This window comes from Lycium barbarum, chromosome 6 (genome assembly GCF_019175385.1).
Source record: "Lycium barbarum isolate Lr01 chromosome 6, ASM1917538v2, whole genome shotgun sequence".
In the NCBI taxonomy this organism is placed as follows: Eukaryota; Viridiplantae; Streptophyta; class Magnoliopsida; order Solanales; family Solanaceae; genus Lycium; species Lycium barbarum.
The window spans coordinates 110,269,112-110,289,682 of record NC_083342.1 but is presented as its reverse complement, the minus strand read 5'-3'; the positions used below and the strand labels follow the sequence as shown (position 1 = coordinate 110,289,682).

At 37.0% G+C, this 20,571-nt stretch overlaps 1 long non-coding RNA gene across 2 annotated transcripts; it reads left to right on the top strand.

Annotated features, from left to right (window-relative positions):
• The first annotated feature begins 379 nt into the window (after positions 1-379).
• Positions 380-14,400, top strand: LOC132645441 (uncharacterized). 2 transcript variants are annotated; one of them, XR_009584106.1, is made up of 5 exons: positions 380-737; positions 1,028-1,108; positions 5,829-5,903; positions 6,894-13,111; positions 14,099-14,400. It is a non-coding gene; the product is annotated as an uncharacterized LOC132645441 (long non-coding RNA). The 2 variants fall into 2 exon arrangements; XR_009584105.1 differs by having other exon boundaries at positions 6,894-13,974.
• The last annotated feature ends 6,171 nt before the right edge of the window (positions 14,401-20,571 follow it).

The window sequence follows — 20,571 nt, the reverse complement described above, 5'->3', positions numbered from 1 at the left end:
ATGTTGATATTCGTATATCAATATTGGCATTGGCATTTTCCCTTTAATCCTACTTATTACCGTATTAATCATCTTTTACTCTATTTTTAAACTAAATATGTATATTAAATTATTTGTATTGTAATTTATATAGGTATGCATTTTTGTGGGAATTAATTTGGACAAAGAAGCATATTTTAATTAATCGATTGAAGTAAAGAGGGATTAGAGATTAAATTATCTACCCATAATATTGGGCCAATTCCCTTTTCCCCTTAAACAAAATGAGTAGCCCAAAACCATTCACTCCAAGCCCAATACCCATAGGACCCGACCCAGCCCAACAAACACTAAAATACCTAAATCCCCAAACTAAGTCTTCAACCCATTTTCATTCTAACAAAAAGTGAACCGATCCCTACACTCCTCTTCAACCAAACAACCTCTTCTCCCCGTCACCATCCACCCTAGCCCCGTCACGTCGCCTCACCGCCACCACACCCGTCGGACCACCGTATAAAGAACAGACACCATCTCCCATCAACCCCAGTCCTTTTTCTTCAAGTGACAGAGCTTTGAACAGCTCGTCCAAGTCGAATCAACCACCAAATCGAAAAACACGCAAGTATCTTTGGGTTTCTAGGCAGATCTTCCAACAATCCATAGGGTAAAGGCTCGTTCCAATCCGTTGGGGCCTAAAACCATGGAAAAAACCATTAGATTCGGACCTCTAGCTTTCACTTCACCTCTGAAAAAAGGTGAGAATCCGTCACTTTTTCTTCATCTTTTTGAAATCTCAGAATTTTCCCTCCCTTTAATCCGAAATTCCAAGGCAAAAGCCTCATGAACAAGATGTTGAAACACCGAACCTTCGGCTATAAATACCAGCCTCCATGGGCTGTTTTAGGACAAGTTCAACAACCACAAAAAAATCCCTTTTATTTTTCAAGTTTTCCCTCATAAAATTCCCTTTGCTAAAAACTTGGATTCTCGGAAAAATCTTATTTTTTTTACTCTAAGTTTTGATTGTCGAAATCCCTTCTTTTAGTTCTCGGCTGAGCAAAGACCACTTCAAGCGGATTCCGAGACTCGACGACGATAATAGCCTCAGTTCGCTGTCTCGGAGAAGGTAATCACACTCGTCCTCTCTTCGTCTTTCATTTTATAAGAAGTAGAAATGTAGTCGTTCAAGTATTTCTCGTCGTTTACTTGGTTTGGTTGGCTGGAATGTGTTCTCTCTTCGTTTGTTGTAAATTAGTGTAAGGCGACTAATTTCGTCGAATATGTGTTTAACCTCGTCGCTTGGCTAACTCTATGTTTCAGTCATTTTTTTTAGTCCGTGACATTCCTATTTCTAACATAAATCAGTGAAAAAAAATGACCTGTAGAAACCATGAATTTAACAAGGGAAACTACTGATTTTTGAGAGTGTAATATGAGCTTCTATGCAAATTTGGTATTCCCTTTGTTGTTATCTTCTCGTATGATCAAGTAAATATTTTTTTTTTTTAAAAAAGACAGTTCTACTTCTTTTTCCATAGAAATTTGTAATGTTATCATGGTTAAGGTGATGGGATAATTCTTGTTAAGTATATTTTGAGTTGGAATCTAGACATATATGAAAACTTCGCCTCGTTTCATTCTCGGTTTACAGAATTAACATGTAGTCGTTTGATTATCTGGGCTGGTTTATTTTTTGAGTTCTGTACATTTTTTGGGTCTGCTTTCTTCAAATACTCTTAAGGACTGTTATGCCGTGACTTTGTGTAGAAGCTAATTTGTGAAAATGTGTGTGTGTGTGTTTTTTTTCTTTGTATAATATAGTATAGAAAATGAGAGGATTAGTATATAATATATATAGATGCGAGGATTAGAAGATAATGTGTAAATATGGTATGTCATATTTTGAAAATAGCTATTTTGTGACATGAGAATAATATATATATATATATATATATATATATATATATATATATATATATATATATACACACACATTATGAAAAGATGATTAAAGGAATTACTGAAAATAAGATAGTATAAAATAGCCTGAGCCACCATACTCGGGCCCTAATATAATTTCCTCATTTAAACTTAATGAATCTGACCTGTTCCATATGTTAGCATTAAATAGAAAATAATTACCCATAAAATATGCATCTTACCTTTTTGAAACCCCTATTTAAATCGCTCACTTTTGTTAAAAGGGATTAAAAAGAAACGTTAGTTCGATGAGCAATGAACTCAAAAAGGAATTTTTTCCGTTAATTTCCTTTAGTTGGAAATCATTTTTTAACCTGATAGCGCATAAACAAAAGCTGAAAATATTAGCGATTAGGATTCTAACATGCCTAAGCCAAGATTAATTATCCAAGGGGAGAGGGAAAAGTAGTGACTAAATTTACCATCATCCTCGGTTGGTTTATACAAACCAAAAACACAGACCAAGTACTGCATATGTACAAATAGCAAGTTCACAAAAAGTTAGTTGAATTATATAAACAACATATATAAACTGATACGGAGGCGTGAAATTTGAAGAGAGGAAGAAGGTTGCTCTTCTAATTTTGGGTAGATAATGGAGTCATGCCATAAATCCAAATGTTCTCCCGAGTGTTGCTCATGCAAAAGATAAGAAAAGAAGGATTAGAGTCTAAATAATAACACATTAAATCAACTGGTAAGCACAACACGCTGTTTGAGATGAAGTAAGCCTATTGAAAGATTTCTAGAATTCAAATAGGACTTCCCCTTGGGGTAAATAAAACCCTTACCTAGAATCTCATAGGTTTCAAAGACTAAAAAATGGAGTTTACATTTTTACAAATGGTTTCCTAATATTTCCTAAAATTAGGTGGCGACTCTGAAAATTTGCAAAACCAGAGGAAACATAGTCATAAGTTGTGAACTAGTTTTAATCAGTTAAAATTAGGGCATAACATTAGACACTGGGGTCCCATGTAATCTGACAATTTCATTGACATATAACTTGGCGTAATCCTCTACTGAATCTGTAGTCTTTACTGGCAAAAAGCGCGCTGACTTAGTAAGTCGGTCAACGATCACCCAAATAGAGTCATGCCTCCTAGCTGAACGAGGTAGACCTGATACAAAGTCTATATTGATCATTTCCCATTTCTAGACAGGAATATCAATATTCTGAGCCAAGCCACCGGGCCTCTAGTGTTCGGCTTTCACTTGCTGACAATTCGGACACTTAGCTACAAAATCTGCCACATTTTTCTTCATATCATTCCACCAATAAATCTCCTTAAGATCATGGTACATCTTAGTGGCACTTGGGTGAATGGAATACCTGGAGTTTTGAGCTTCTGACATGATTCGCTCTCTAAGCCCATCTACATCTGGGATACATAATCTGCCTCGGTACCTCAAGGTACCATTATCTCCCCCTTGTTCAAAAGCCGTCATCTTATGCTTGTGAATCCCCTCTCTCAGCTGCCTCAAAGTTTCTCTTTGACTTCAATCACTAAGGAGAAAAGAGCTCTATTCCGAACAACTACGCCGCCATCCTCAGAGTCCAAAAGTCGAACTCCAAGACTGGCCAAACTGTGAACTTCTTTGGTCATAACTTTCTTATCTGCATCAATGTGGCCTAAACTTCCCATGGAATGCCGACTAAGAGCATCGGCTACAACATTCGCTTTCCCCGGATGATAGAGAATATCCACATCATAATCCTTAAGCAATTCGAGCCATCTCCTCTACCTAAGATTCATCTCCCTTTGCTTGAAGATATACTGCAAGCTTTTATGATCTGTGAAAATATCAACATGCACTCCATACAAATAATGACGCCATATCTTAAGTGCAAAAACCACAGCTGCCAACTCTAAGTCATGAGTCGGATAATTCTTTTCATGAGTCTTAAGCTGTCTAGACGCATAAGCAACAACCCTACCATGTTGCATTAAGACACATCCGAGATCAACTCCCGAAGCATCACAATAAACCACGAACCCTTCGGTTCCTTCTGGTAGCGTTAAAACTGGAGCAGAAGTTAGTCTCTTCTTCAACCCTTCCAAGCTTCGCTCACAAGCATCTGACCATTGAAACTTAACCTTTTTCTGAGTCAACTTGGTCAACGGAGCAGAAATAGAGGAAAATCCTTCAACAAAACGACTATAATAGCCTGCCAGACCCAAGAAACTTCTTATATCAGAAACTGAGGTGGGTCTAGGCCAACTCCTTACGGTATCAATCTTTTGAGAATCAGCTTTAACACCTTCACTTGAGATCAAATGGCTTAAGAACACCATTGACTTAAGCCAAAACTCACACTTCGAGAATTTTGCAAAAAGTTCGCGATCTTTAAGAGACTGTAACACTATTCTGAGATGTTCTGCATGATCATCTTCACTACGGGCATACACCAAAATATCATCAATAAAGACAATGACGAATAAATCGAGATAAGGCTTGAAGACACTATTCATAAGATCCATAAAAGAAGCTAGCGCATTTGTCAACCCAAATGACATAACAAGAAATTCAAAATGGCCATAACGGGTTTTGCAAGCGGTCTTCGGAATATCAACTTCCTTAACCTTTAACTGATGGTAGCCTGATCTGAGGTCAATCTTGGAATAACATTGGCCACCCTGAAGTTGGTCAAATAATTCATCTATTCCGAGAAGAGGGTACCTATTCTTAATGGTGACTTTGTTCAATTGGCGGTAGTCAATACACATGCTTAAGGAACCATCTTTCTTTCGAACAAACAAAACTGGTGCACCTGTTACACCCCGCACTTTCAGAGCGTGAGCATGCCACGTACATCACCATAGTAATGAAGTATCGGAGACGTCCCATGATGTTTTGGAAGGTACAAGTCATGGGAAGTATGTAACAATGAAGTAAAGAATGAATTAGGATCTCGTAAGTCGTAATCGGGAAAGACTATTTTGAAACACAAGAACATGACCATTATCAAGTATAATAAATGATAAATATCGTGTATGGAGAGTTTCGGAAGATTTCGAGATCAAGCAAATTGAAGAAAATAAGTTTGACGAAAATTTGAGAAATGTCGGGCAGATTTTTAATCAACTTTGGAGGGGCATATCTCCTAGCATATTAGGAGTTTTAAGGTGTTTCAAAAGCCAAAAATGAAGTTCGTCGAGTCTAGTTTCTAATGCAACAAATCTCTCATCGATAGGACATCGGAGTAGAGAATTATAGACGTTACAAACTGAGCTGACAAAGCAGAAAACAGGGATGCTACAGTACCGCTACAGTACCGCTACAGTGCAGCCGACCTTAGCTACTATAAAAGGGGTTAAAACCCCATTTTTCATCATCAAAATTTTCCAAAACCTTCCAGAAAATTCAGTAACAAAAAGGGTCTTAAATCTCACATAGAAGTGAGGGTCTTGAGCAAAATTCAAGCTACGGAATACTAATCGAAGTCCGGACAACGTGTAGACGCGATTATGATTTCATTTTTGTGTTGGAGTAGCTTGGGAACAAGTAAATATTGATGATCTTGTTACTTTAGTAAATACAAGGTATGAATCATTGAATTTCTTTCTTTATCAATATTGATTAAGGAATAATTGCAAGAATAAAAGTTATAGTTGTTGTGTTGGTGTTGTTGGCTTATGGATTGAGGGTTGAAGAGAATTTTGGATGAAAATACATATATTTATCTTGTATGGTGTTGGTATTGTTGTTGTTGATTGGTTGTTGATATTATAATTTCGGGCTAGGCATATAAACAGGGGAGATGTTGCCCGAATTTCGACAGAATCTAAAAGGATTTTAATTAAGGGCTTAAGACGAGCGTATGATGATGATCCTAACAACAGTATGAATGGTTTTATATGTAGATTACGTGGCTACGAATGATCTTAAGTGAATTGCAAGACAGGAAGTAAGTTGGAAGTCGAGAAATTATCTTCCAGGTATGTTAAGGCTAGTCCCCTTCTTTCTAAAAGTATGATCCTTTCGTTATAAACCTTTGTGTCGTACCCATAATATCATTGGTTCCGCAAATGCTAGAAGTCCACGAATTTCGTGATCCTTATGATTTTATTGAGTTTCTAAAGGCATGATTATTTTTCTACCAAACCATGCATGAATTCCATAAAATTTTCATTTCCAAGAATGTTAGAGATTTATGACTCTTAAAGTTTTATGATGGCAAAGATCAATAATTTTTTTTATGATAACCATGATGATGATTATGAGGGATTTATTTATCCAAGCTCTAAGGCATACAAATTTCATGTTATTATGAGATGATTTTATTCATAGAGATTTCCATGTACATGAGCTGTATATTATTATGAGGTGATTGAACTTACTTTGCAATTTCTTAATTTCCTTCATTGTTGATAATCTCACCTTATGACCCTTGTTCCTTCAAGGTGGGATAAACGATGATGATTGATCCATAATATAATCGGAGGCTACCGACCTTACGTCACTCCGATATAGTCGTGGCTTTTGATTGGGCTCTTATGCATGCTTTATATATATGTATGTATGTATTTTCTCACACCGCGTCGCGCTATAGTCGGTCGGGCATGACACGTAGATGTGCACACCACTGCAGTGGGCATGTTATGATATTGCCCCAGACGCGGGAGGCCCGGACGCGGGCTAAGTATGATAACACCGAGCCTTAATGGCCGGGCATGATACTATATATATATATATGACACCAAGCCTTAATGGCCGGGCATGGTACTGTGTGTATGTATAGAAATGTTTTTTTTAAAGTCTAAGCATGCATGACATCCGCCTTATGAGGCATTCAGATGTACAGGTTATCTCTCTTATTCCTTGTTACCTTTCATATCTATATTATGTTATTATTCATGCCTTACATACTCAGTACATTATTCGTACTGACGTCCCTTCTTGTGGACGCTGCGTTTCTTGCCACGCAGGTGTATACAGATGAGTAGAGGATATTGCTAGAAGATGTTCCAGCTAGATTGGCGAGCTCCATTTCCTTCCGGAGTGTTATCGAGTCAGAGTATCTATGTTATGGTATATTGATTTATGTTAGAGACTTTGCAGACAAAGTCACATATATAGCATGTCAGTCTTGCAAGCGGCTCTGCAAGCCGATGTATCATTATGCATTATGTTACAAATTTCATATGATTACAGATTTTTACTTGATTTGAGAAAGACGAAAATAATTTTTTTGAAAAGCTTTCATTAGGCATTTCATTTCGTGATTTAAGAGTCCAGTGAGATTATGAAAATAACGAGAACCAGCGGGTTCGCTCGACTCTAAGTAAAGGGTCGGGTGCCCATCATGCCCTATCAGGACTGGGATGTGACAAATTGGTATCAGAGCAGTTCGTCCTAGGGGTTGTCTGCAAAGTCGTGTCCAGTAGAGTCCTGTTTATGGTGTGAAGCGCGCCACATTTATAAACAGGAGGCTACGGGGCATCTAGGGTGGTTACTCTTCTTTCTCATCTTAGATCGTGCCATAGAGCTAAATCATAGGATATGATGTCCCTGATTCTAAGCCCAAATGTTTTGATCATGAACAAGCAGTTGATTATGCCACTACGAGGTAATTGCTGAGAATTGAAGTTGTTCATTTGAAAGGTATGTTTCCTATTTTATTAATATGGATAGACGTTGATATAAGAACTTGAGCAAGATATTATGGGTATTTGTGATTGCTCTGTGGGGCATTGGATGTGTTTTTCTGGGTTGTGTGCAGGAATGAGGTAGTATGAATTATAGAGGAAACTCTGTCGAAATTTTTGCAAATTGAATTGTTTGCATGACTATAGAGAAAGAGTAAAGGGAAAAGGTGATCATCAGCCATTTGGTAAGTCATGATTGAAGAAACAATTATGGGACCTATTGGAAACATAAAGAAAGCTGACATTAGGAACTCAAATACAGTATTACGATTTATAAATTAGATTGGTTAGTAAGTGATAACCAAGAGATATTGATATGGGAAGGAAGTTAACAAGTACGGGAAAGTTTCGCCCTAGAAGTATATATATATATATACGAGATCAAGACGGGTTTGTACTCATAGTGGAATGTTCTGCAAACTTCTAAGTAGATACTATTAAGTGGCAAACTGGAAAAGAGTACTTTAAGAGCAACGGAAATCTAGGAGGACCTTGAGGACAGAAGTACGAGAAAATGCGGTTATAAATTAATTAAAAAGAAGTTATGTGATTGGCGACTATGAGAAGAAGTTTAATAAATTAATAAGGTTGGCCAAGGGTATACAGTGATGGCATACGACAGTGGACTTGGGATAGAGATACGATTATAAAGGAAACAAGACGAATATACGAGAAATGAACATACATACGAGCAAGCTATGCTATCGTAAAGGGAAATAAGAAATGAACGAAGGAAGAAAGAAAAGGGTGTATTTTACTAAAATTGCATGATGAGAACAAGAAGGATTAGTTAAGAGAAACCATGGGACACTATGAGCTAAATTAAGAAAAGGACGAATTGTGAGAAAATGAGAGAAAGTATCGACTTTTACTGGTATGATATAAACCCAACTCGGAATCGAGAACTAAGAGTAAGAGAAATCTCAAGGGTACTGGGGAAAGGATGTCTATGAGCACTTATAAGTTGATGGAAATGCGATGAAACTATGATTGATGATATATTTCTCGATACATAGGCTCGGGTGAAGGGCAAGCTCCGATGTAAGGAGCTCTTTAAGTGGTGGCATGCCGGATAAGGTATGTAAGGTGTTCGTTTCCTTCTTTCTTTGGCACGAACCCAACTAGAACATGAACATGAGTATTTCATAACAACTTCACTCCATTCCTATGCTACGTATTTCAGATCTTAATGCCTTACTTATTTGATTGATTCTTACCATATTATCATGTTTATCATCATTAAGCTAATTCTTTGGATTCGATACGAGCTCCATAATTCATTCGGAGGTTATGACCGTATGTCACTCTGAAAGGCCAAGATCAGATCATTGACTTCTCATCCAAAATCAGCTCCAGGATCAGGCTTTCCTTCCGCATCGCGGAAGGAAAGCAGAAGGCCTCAGAATTTTCCGTTTTTCGTCCGCATCGCGGAAGGAAAGCAGACGGTCTCAGGACATTGCGCTTTTTGTCAGCATCGCGAAAGGAAAGCGGGGTCCTGCACAGTTTTTCTTTCTCGGTCCAGACCAATAATGGTATATACGTATGAATAAATGTAATGCACTATTTTACGGCTGAAGGAGCATGGTACAGTCGGGCATAATATAAGGAGCCTAACGAATTCTAATGTCACGATTGATTAATTAACCTAGGGGACTATTAGGCATGAAGGAAGGAAGTGGTTTGAGTTTTGTCCAATATGTGTGGACATCTGACTTGATACAAGAATTCAATTAGCAAAAGAGAAATAAGTCAAACCATGCGATGATAGTAACTCTGGCATTATATGGACTAGATAAGTTGAAGGATCGCTAGGGTCGGCCAATTGACTACCAAAGACGGTCAATACTCGAATGTTACTGGTATATGAGGACATTCTTAGACGAATTAGAATATTCCCTAGTACATAAGAAAGAAATGTACCGGCTTGAAGGAGTCAAAATTCGAGAGGAACTAATAAAGCAAGGATGTGCTAAAGAAAAGTGAAAATAGACTAAATGCAAGTATATTATGAGACAGACAGGGGAAAGGAGGCATGACAAGATAATGAAGGTTTAGCAAATCAAAGGAAATAAGTTTTGTCAATGCAATACGGCGTGTCCCGGACTATGATTCGAATTGCTCGTACCAGAGAAATATTTTGTTACAATTAAATATGCAGCGAACGTACCCCAAAAAGGTAACGGAGGAAGTGAGAAGGCCTACAAGTTATCAGGGATAAGTATCAGGGACAGACGGGATTACTAAAGAAAAATCGCGGCGTTGGAAGAGATGAGAGTTTAAAAGAGGAATATTTATAGGAATTTCAATGATCGTTAAAAGAAAGAAAGACAGTATGCCTATGGATAGCATGACAACAGAAGTACCTGAGACTAGAAAATATCTCCTGCGTCGTGAAATCATAAGTCACCGTTTATATTAAATCGTGAGAGTGTATGTCATAGGACCATATAAATAATCGTCTTGATAAAATGGCTAGTAAAATAGTGTGGAGGTGACAATAAATATTTGAAGAGGAATGGAAGCTAGTTAAGTCCCAATTAGCCGCTGCTATAGGAGAGCCAAGGACTTAAAGAGGGAAGCACACTCGTATTGAAAGGAAATTATGATTAAGTAAGATTTTATTTTATTCTCCGGCTTATGAGTCATTCTGTAATGATGTTAAGAATTGAGGAGAGGAGATTGGAGGAAAGATTCAACCACGGATTTGAAGATATTTTGAATAGTAGACTAGCTGGAGATATGATCATTAGTATGTTGTAAGTATAATCTTGTGATAGGGGATAACAACGATGATAAGAAAATGTTGTATACAAGAGTATAAGGAATGGTGTTGAGGATTGTTGTATGGGTCGAATGGAGTCCCATTTGAATATAGATCTCTTGGCTATGTATTTTTGACGCATTGGATGAGTAATCTGAGGTAAAGTAGTTAACGAGAATGATAAACCATTGGCAAGGAAATGCTATTGCAAGCCATCTAGGCGCTACCATAGGTAGAACTATGATGACAATACAAGGAATTAAGCAGTTCGACTAAGGAATTAAAAAGGAGATGAGATAGTATGTATGTAAAATTGATTAGTACCAAGAGGAATAATCTAAAGTAGCACTAGAGAAGCAAGCAAGGAAAAGTTCCGCAGCTAAAAAAAGAAGTTGCCTACTAGTAGAGAAATAGAGGGCCGCGGAATAGGAGGGACTAAGTCAACGGAAGGTGAAGTCGTGGAAGTAGATGAAGACAAGATCACAGGAAAAGGATTCAAGGATATAACTAAAGGAGATGGACATTTAAGGAATTAAGAGATCCGCTTGATTAGTAAATCGAAATGACAGATAATTTCGTCAAACTACGGGAAAGACTTATTATGTGACAATCGGGCAAAGGTTAAAGGTAGAAGGAGAAACCCAAAGGAAGTGATCAAAAGATATTGCGTTTGATTAGATCAATCGGGTGACAATGAAATCTCGTAGAACTAGCAACATGATGACTCTTATTGGAAAAAGGAACAAATGAAGGTTACAGACAAAAGAAAGAATGAAAAGATCCGAATTCGCTGCATGACTAAGAATCTTGGTTATTTTTCGACAAACTTCTGAATTCACCCCTAATTTATTAGCCGAACTAAGGATCAGAAACTTTAAGCGTAAACTGAAGGAAATGAATTATTAAAAAGAAGAGGTTTGAGATGTTTTCGATATAAGTACAAGAATTGCCTTTAGTTAGCCAAGTGCCAGAAGTCCAATTGAAGGAAAGAGAAATTAAGCAAGACATTTCGGTGTTAGACTAGTTAAAAGATAAAGTACCGAAAAGATTAATTCGACTGCTATAGAAAGCAGAAGATTCTAAATGTGATCAGCCTTGAGGTTATCTTTAAGGAGGTAAGAATAAGAATAAGTCAACTCTGAGGAGATAAAGGCTTGGCACATCTGTGAAACGTAAGAAAGATACGTGGGGATCGAAGTGGACAAGAATTTCTGAATAAAAACAATATGAGATCAAAATTGGATAAAAGTATGTGGTAAGCACGGGATGAAAGGGCATACGAGAATGTAAACAACGAAGGCTAAAGAGACAATGAAAGCGATAAAGCATGGAGAGTAAGTAGACAGACAAATAATAAGAAAAGGGATGACCTTGAGTACAGGCATAAATTTTGGCTACAGAAGAGGAAGGATAAACTGCATAATTCGGATAAGTTCAGCTTTAAATAAGTAAGTAAGACTGCAAGTAAGTAAAGTAAATACCGACAAAGACGGGTAAAAACATTGACATCTACCTCGGAGCGAACTCTACCTCAAAATTCGAGGACGAATGTTTTTGAAGAGGGGGAGAATGTTACACCCCGCACTTTCAGAGTGTGAGCATGCCACGTACATCACCATAGTAATGAAGTATCAGAGACGTCCCATGATGTTTTGGAAGGTACAAGCCATGGGAAGTATGTAACAATGAAGTAAAGAATGAATTAGGATCTCGTAAGTCGTAATCGGGAAAGACTATTTTGAAACACAAGAACATGGCCATTATCAAGTATAATAAATGATAAATATCGTGTATGGAGAATTTTGGACGATTTCGAGATCAAGGAAATTGAAGAAAATAAGTTTGACGAAAATTTGAGAAATGTTGGGCAGATTTTTAATCAACTTTGGAGGGGCATATCTCCTAGTATATTAGGTGTTTTAAGGTGTTTCAAAAGCCAAAAATGAAATTCGTCGAGTCTAGTTTCTAATGCAACAAATCTCTCGTCGATAGGACATCGGAGTAGAGAATTATAGACGTTACAAACTGAGCTGACAAAGCAGAAAACAGGGATGCTACAATACCGCTACAGTACTGCTACAGTGCAGCCGACCTTAGCTACTATAAAAGGGGTTAAAACCCCATTTTTCATCATCAAAATTGTCCAAAACCTTCCAGAAAATTCAGCAACAAAAAGGGTCTTAAATCTCACATAGAGGTGAGGGTCTTGAGCAAAATTCAAGCTACGGAATACTAATCGAAGTCCGGACAACGTGTAGACGAGATTATGATTTCATTTTTGTGTTGGAGTAGCTTGGGAACAAGTAAATATTGAAGATCTTGTTACTTTAGCAAATATAAGGTATGAATCATTGAATTTCTTTCTTTATCAACATTGATTAAGGAATAATTGCAAGAATAAAAGTTATAGTTGTTGTGTTGGTGTTGTTGGCTTATGGATTGAGGGTTGAAGAGAATTTTGGATAAAAATACATATATTTATCTTGTATGGTGTTGGTATTGTTGTTGTTGATTGGTTGTTGATATTATGATTTCGGGCTAGGCATATAAACAGGGGAGATGCTGCCCGAATTTCGACAGAATCAAATAGGATTTTAATTAAGGGCTTAAGACGAGCGTATGATGATGATCCTAACAACAGTATGAATTGTTTTATATGTAGATTACGTGGCTACGAATGATCTTAAGTGAATTGCAAGATAGGAAGTAAGTTGGAAGTCGAGAAATTATCTTCCAGGTATGTTAAGGCTAGTCCCCTTCTTTCTAAAAGCATGATCCTTTCGTTATAAACCTTTGTGTCGTACCCATAATATCATTGGTTCCGCAAATGCTAGAAGTCCACGAATTTCGTGATCCTTATGATCTTATTGAGCTTCTAAAGGCATGATTATTTTTCTACCAAACCATGCATGAATTCCATAAAAAAATTCATTTCCAAGAATGTTAGAGATTTATGACTCTTAAAGTTTTATGATGGAAAAGATGAATAATTTTTTTTTTCTGATAACCATGATGATGATTATGAGGGATTTATTTATCCAAGCTCCAAGGCATACTGATTTCATGTTATTATGAGATGATTTTATTCATAGAGATTTCCATGTACATGAACTTTATATTATTATGAGGTGATTGAGCTTACTTTGTAATTTCTTAATTTCCTTCATTGTTGGTAATCTCACCTTATGACCCTTGTTCCTTCAAGGTGGGATAAACGATGATGATTGATCCATAATATAATCGGAGGCTACCGACCTTACGTCACTCCGATATAGTCATGGATTTTGATTGGGCTCTTATGCATGCTTTATATATATCTGTGTATGTATTTTCTCACACCGCGCCGCGCTATAGTCGGCCGGGCATGACACATAGATGTGCATACCACTGCAGTGGGCATGTTATGATATTGCCCCGGACGCGGGAGGCCGGACGCGGGATAAGGATGATAACACTGATCCTTAATGGTCGGGCATGATACTATATATATATGACACCGAGCATTAATGGTCGGGCATGGTACTGTGTATATGTATAGAAATGTTTTTTTTAAGGCTAAGCATGCATGACGTCCGCCTTATGAGGCATTCAGATATACAGGTTATCTCTCTTATTCCTTGTTACCTTTCATATCTATATTATGTTGTTATTCATGCCTTACATACTCAGTACATTATTCGTACTGACGTCCCTTATTATGGACACTGTGTTTCATGCCAAGCAGGTGTATACAAATGAGTAGAAGATATTGCTAGAAGATGTTCTAGCTGGATTGACGAGCTCCATTTCCTTCCTGAGTGTTTCCGAGTCAGATTATCTATGTTATGGTATATTGATTTATGTTAGAGACTTTGCAGACAGAGTCACATATATAGCATGTCAGTCTTGCAAGCGGCTCTGCAAGCCGATGCATCATTATGCATTATGTTACAAATTTCATATGATTACAGATTTTTACTTGATTTGAGAAAGACGAAAAGAATGTTTTTGAAAAGCTTTTATTATGCATTTCATTTCGTGATTTAAGAGTCTAGTGAGATTATGAATACAACGAGAACCAGCGGGTTCGCTCGGCTCTAAGTAAAGGGTCGAGTGCCCATCGTGCCCTATCAGGACTGGGGTGTGACAGCACCCTAACGTGAAACACTGGGCCTAATAAACCCCTTATCAAGAAGATCTTTCAACTGAGCTTTTAACTCTTTTAACTCTGCTGGAGCCATTCTGTACGGCGGAATAAATATCGGCTTAGTGCTGGGAAGTAGATCAATTCCAAAGTCAATCTCCCTGTCAGGAGGGACTCCTCGAAGATCTTTGTGAAAGACCTCTGGAAACTCATTTATAACTGGAACAGACTGGAGAGTTGGAGTCTGGGCATCTGAATCCTTGACTCAAACTAGGTGGTAGATGTAACCCTTGGAAATCATTTTTCTTGCTTTTAGGTAAGAAATAAATCTACCTCTGGGTACTACTGAATTACCCTCCCATTCTATGACTGGCTCATTAGGGAACTCGAATCTTACAACTTTGGTTCTACAACATACCGTGGCATAACATGAAACTAATCAGTCCATACCTATGATCACATCAAAATCTACCATTTCTAATTCTGCTAAGTCAGCTATGATCCTACGGTGATTAACTAGAACTAGATAACCCCTATAAATACGCCTAGCTATGACTGACACTCCCACAGGGGTGGACACCTTAAAGGGTTCATGCAATTTTTCTGGTTCAATACCAAACTTCTTAGCAACAAATGGGTTTATTATATGATTCAAATTAAAAAAAAACACGGAATTAAACAACATAAGTAGGATAGATAGAAATTAAGGGAGAAATATGAGAGAAAGGTTAAAACTAACAATCAAATATGCATTTAACTATTAACAATCAAATATGCATTTAACTATTAGAATAAACCAAGGAAGGATAGGAACTTGAACTCATACTTGGATTCACTCATCCAAAGTAGTCAAAGGGTTCAATATAAAAAGAAAGAGGAATTCCTAAAAATCCTCACAAAGAGCACTTGCTCATTTTTCTTACATCAACATAATCTAACCCTCATAAAATTACACAGTGTAGTATTTATACTAGGTTAAGAATAAAGACTAATAATAATTATTACAAAACTACCCTTAATGAAATAAGGGTCTTCTGAGTCTTCTTTGGCATATGACCTTGCGTTTTAAAAATAATCCCTTTGCATAAATGGCTTCTTTTGCCATGCTCCACGTATTTTTCCAAGTGGAGTCTTGTACTTTCATTTTAGTATCCTTTCAAGCCTCAAATCTTCCTTCCATGCATCTTCAAAGTACTTCAAGCAATATTTTGATACAAGGTCGGATCCGCAAGCTTGATAGCCATCTTGGGGTGTATCATTTCCTCCTTATTTAAAGAAATTCATCCTCGAATTTTTGTCTAACATGATAAACTCAACAAAACCCAAACAAGATCCAAGGAATAGCAAGTGTAATCTCCAAGTGGGGTTAGCAATAATAACACAAGCAAGAGAAGCATCACCAAATTTTTCCTAAAATGTACTCTTATGATATAACCAAGCATCTAGAAATTCAACAAAGGGCATGTATGACACAAAAGATGCAAATACTTGGCTATCCACATAATGATGAACAAAGGTTAAATAAATTAAACCAAAAATCTTAAGAGAACAAATTGTGAAGTTCATGTTGGCTCTAGTGATCATAAAAAACAATTCTCCCTCTAATTCAAGTGAAGAATCTACTTTCTTATACATGAATGCATTATACTCAAGATTCCACACTCTACACAACACACAAATCCTTGTCCAAGAAGAATGTATAGACACTACTCCGGGGTCAAATACAAAAGTATCCCCCACACAAAACTCAAAAAATATTTGAACCATATCTAAGCATGAGTAGAGAATCAATGAGATGGAATAGTCATAAAAAAAGATTCTATTTTTAAGCTCATGTATGTCATGCCAAACTTCATATGGATTCTTCTTACTCTCTAGGGTAGAAGCTCTAGCATAATTCATCCCAAAGGCATATTCAAAATCGAGGATAGAGTAAGTAAAGAAATTAATATTAGAACTAATATCTCTTAATTCACTACTCTTGACCCTCAAGTGTCCCTCCTTCTTTAAGAATCCTTCTTCACTTTTGAAGGGTTTCCTCCCACATGATTTGCTTTCATCAAACATATCATGAGTTAGTTTGCCAACATCCAAACATGTAGAATCTTCAAGCAACTCTTCACAACAGCACATTCCCACAATCATGCACTTCATATTTTAAAACACTATTTTCATCAAGTGCAAATAAGTCAAAAATAAAGGTTTCACTTAATATAAACTCATCAGATTCACTTAATATAAACTCATCCAGTGATGCCCACATTTTTAAGCTCACTTTTGGATTCTTCAAAATTAAGTACAAGATTAAGATTAGAATAATTCAAAGGAGTATCATGTTCTAAGCAAGTGTTATCTTCTTTCAAAAGACAAACATTTTCATCATGACATGAACCACCTCTTGAATCAAGAATGCCATAATTCAAGAGACCACAAGAATCAATCAATTCATTTTTATCTTCATCAAACAAAGGTGGAGAGTCATACAAAGAGTCACTACCAATGCCAACATTGTAAGAATAACCTTTAGTTGGGTTTCTCAAATAATCAAGCAAATCAAATTCTTCCTCAACCAAAGGATCATCCTTTTTCAAGAGAGAAAGGTCCGCATCAACAAGGGGATAGTTAGCACAATCTTCATCCAAACCGATGTTCTTAATGGAATTCATGAAATAGAACAAATAACAAGTTTTTATCATGCTATCTTTCTTTTTAAGCAAAGTACTCTTTCTACTCTTGCCAACACATGACATTGCACTTGCATTCTTCAAAACTCAATTCAAAGTTACTTGCACAACTAGAGTTCATGCCTTTCCAAGATAAAGAATCAAGACAACTAAATTCACTTGCAAAAAGACAATCATCCTCTACAAGTTAGCAACAAGAATAGTGTTTCTATGAGAAAATGCAGCAATAGGATCATGAATTAAACAATTACTCAAGGAAGCACTTTCAAGCTCACTAAAGTTCTTAAATTCCACATCACTAGTTTGTAGCTTCACAAGCTCACAAGAAATAACTTCATTAGCTACACAATTGAGATCAACTAGTGGATGCTCATAACAATCACTTTGGTTCATAATGCAAGAAGACGAATTATCAAGATTACACAAAGAAAAGCCACCACTCATATTCAAGGTGTCAACAATATTACCATTCTCATCATAAGTGTCAACACAAGGTGGACACAAATTGATATTTCTAGAAGAATCAATTCGGTCATCAAAAGGATCAACTAGTGTATGAGCACTCTTATCACACGACATTGCACTATCATTCATATCACAAGTGTCAACACTAGATGGACACAAATTAATCTTATAAGAAGATTCAATTCGGTCATCGAAAGGATCGACTAGTGTATGAGCACTTTCATTAATAACATCATAAACACTTGAAGTATTAGGGATGGCTATTTTACCTTGATGCTAAAAATTTACCTTGACTTCCCAATTTCAAGTTCACTTGACCTATTGAAGAAATGGTCTTGGCCTCCATTTTATCTTTCAAGAATGGGAAAATTTCGAATTCTTTAGTGGCACTCCCCTTTGGATCCTCCAACAATGATTTGCTTCCAAAAGTACCTATACAAGAGACATCACAAATAGGAGAAGAAAGATTGAAATTGTTAGTGTTAGAAAAAGTGTGTGGCAAATTTCTCACATCACTCCACACATTCTCTCCTTTTTCCTCTCTTAAGTTACCACTTTTCTCTCCCTTACTCCTCTCAATCTTTTGTCTCTCATCTTTGGGGGAGTTAGGGTGTACTCCAAGAATGCCCTTTGAAGGGTTAGGATAACCATTCAAATCAATTCCAAGCCTTGGACTTAGAGATCTATCTTTTGACTTCCTTGACTTCTTCATTTTAGATTGGTCACAATACTTAGAGCTTACCTCTTGAGTAGTTCTCAAGCCAACACTTGTTTCATTAATTTCATGGCTTCTTGAACTTGTAGGACTTCTTGATGTGTCATCATGTGAGGACTTATAGAAACTTCTACTTGGAGTAGAATAAGATGACACATTTCTCCTCTCTTCTTGGTAGGCTTCCACAAGCTTACTCCTTTGTGGGTTTTCGATAGGCAATTCCTTAAAGAGACGTTCATTAAAAATCCAATGAGTATGAACCATGAATCTTCTTCGCACATCTTCATAAACAAGACCATAACCACTTTTATACCAAGGAGATCCCAAGCATAGGTCACAAGTGGTCAAAGGAAACACATAACAAGTTGGCGAATTATAAAAATATTCTCTTTTACTAATATATACATTATCCACCACTTCATTGATCCGTGTCCCATTGAAGAACTTTGAAGTAGACAATTGATAACAACGTAACCCTAACCTTTTTACAACCACGAGACTAATACGATTTTCCAATATGTTTCTTCCCACCTCAATAGTATATCCCCTTTGGTAGCTAATAGCCACCTCAAATCTACAAATCCCTTCTTTCACATCAATTCCCCTTACATCTTGAGGATTCTCATTCAACTCATCATAACAATATTCATATGATATTCTACTAGTATGAGAGTTACAAGAAGGACTATACTTCAAAGCTTCATAGCCATCCCTCCCTCCCATATAACTCCTTGTACCTATTAAAGACATTTTTTATTTTTATTTTTGATGACATGGGAACCCGCAGCCGCTACCCTTCGGGTGCGCACAGGGTAAACCCAGCTCCTGTGTAATTGCTCGCAAACCACACAGGAGAGATAACCCGCACTAGGTAAGCCCCGTGCGACAAGCTCGACCCAAAAGGCAAATCCCCTTCTGTCGTAGGCAGGGGGTTTCGAACCTGAGACCTCCATTATTAAAGACATTTTAAATCAAAGAAGAGTGGTTATTATAAAACAAGGACCTCACAATCACACCCTCACCTTTATAGGTGGCACTCAATCAATTTCACTCAATTTTCGCTCGTGTATCACTCAAAGGCCGATGGCTTTTGTGACCTCACTCAATTGATTTCACCACTTCAGCCTTTTCGCACAAGTAGCCTAGATCCTCAATCTCAAGAACCACAACTTCAACTGTTCTTTGAATGAGCTCCAAGTATCGGTCTGAAGTGGAGTTTATGTGACATGAAGAATGGACAAACAAAAGCAAATGGACTAGAAAATAATAAAATTCACAACGAAACAAAAGAGAAAAGCACCAAAGAATTGACACGAAATAAAAATAAAGCACACAAAAATTAACTAGACAACATTAATAGGGACTAATACCAATGTTAACTAGCAGAAATAATCAAAACAAAATGAAAAGGAAATGAATATAACACACTGGGAAAGGTTATATATTAAATTGGACAGAAAATTGGCCACTGGGCGCAAATGAACTAATCCGGACTATTTAAACCGGACTGAAAATCAGTCCAACATTAGTTGAAATCTCACCAAAACTATCTCAAAAAATCGGATATGAACTCTCGTCGACGTTCCGGTTCTTTTGATATATTACCCGCTCGAAATGGAGCTCGGTTGCGGCAATTCGAAAATTCGAATTTGAAGTTCGAAGCTCATCAATGGCTGTCTATGGTGTTTGTACTCCTTGCTCACATTTCATTAGCAAAAAACGATACACTCGGTTTTAGCTTCAAGAAGTTTAATCAAACCAAAAGATTTCTAAAACTCCAACAATGGCGGGTGAGGAGCTTCAACGTTAATGGTGATTTTAGCTCCCAACAGTAGCTTCAAATTCACACACAAATTTCGCAACCAAATTTGCAAATCCAGAACTACCCAGCTTCGTCGAAGAATTCAACAATGGTGACTACACCTCACTATTTACGAATATGAACTCCACAGAGGAGTTTCAGGTAGCAAACGGCTCCAATATTAAACCCCAACACAAATTTTTCATCAAACTTTCAGATTGAAACCATGAAATCACCACCGATTCACTACTAGAGATGAACTTCCTTTTGAATCGAACTACGAACACGTCAATCCCGGGCGTTCTTCAATTTTTTTTCTTCAGATCTGTTGGTGTAACGTTTTGGAACCAGTGAAAATAAAATAACCCAATAGGTAATTTTCAGAACTGTAATAATCCATCAATAAATA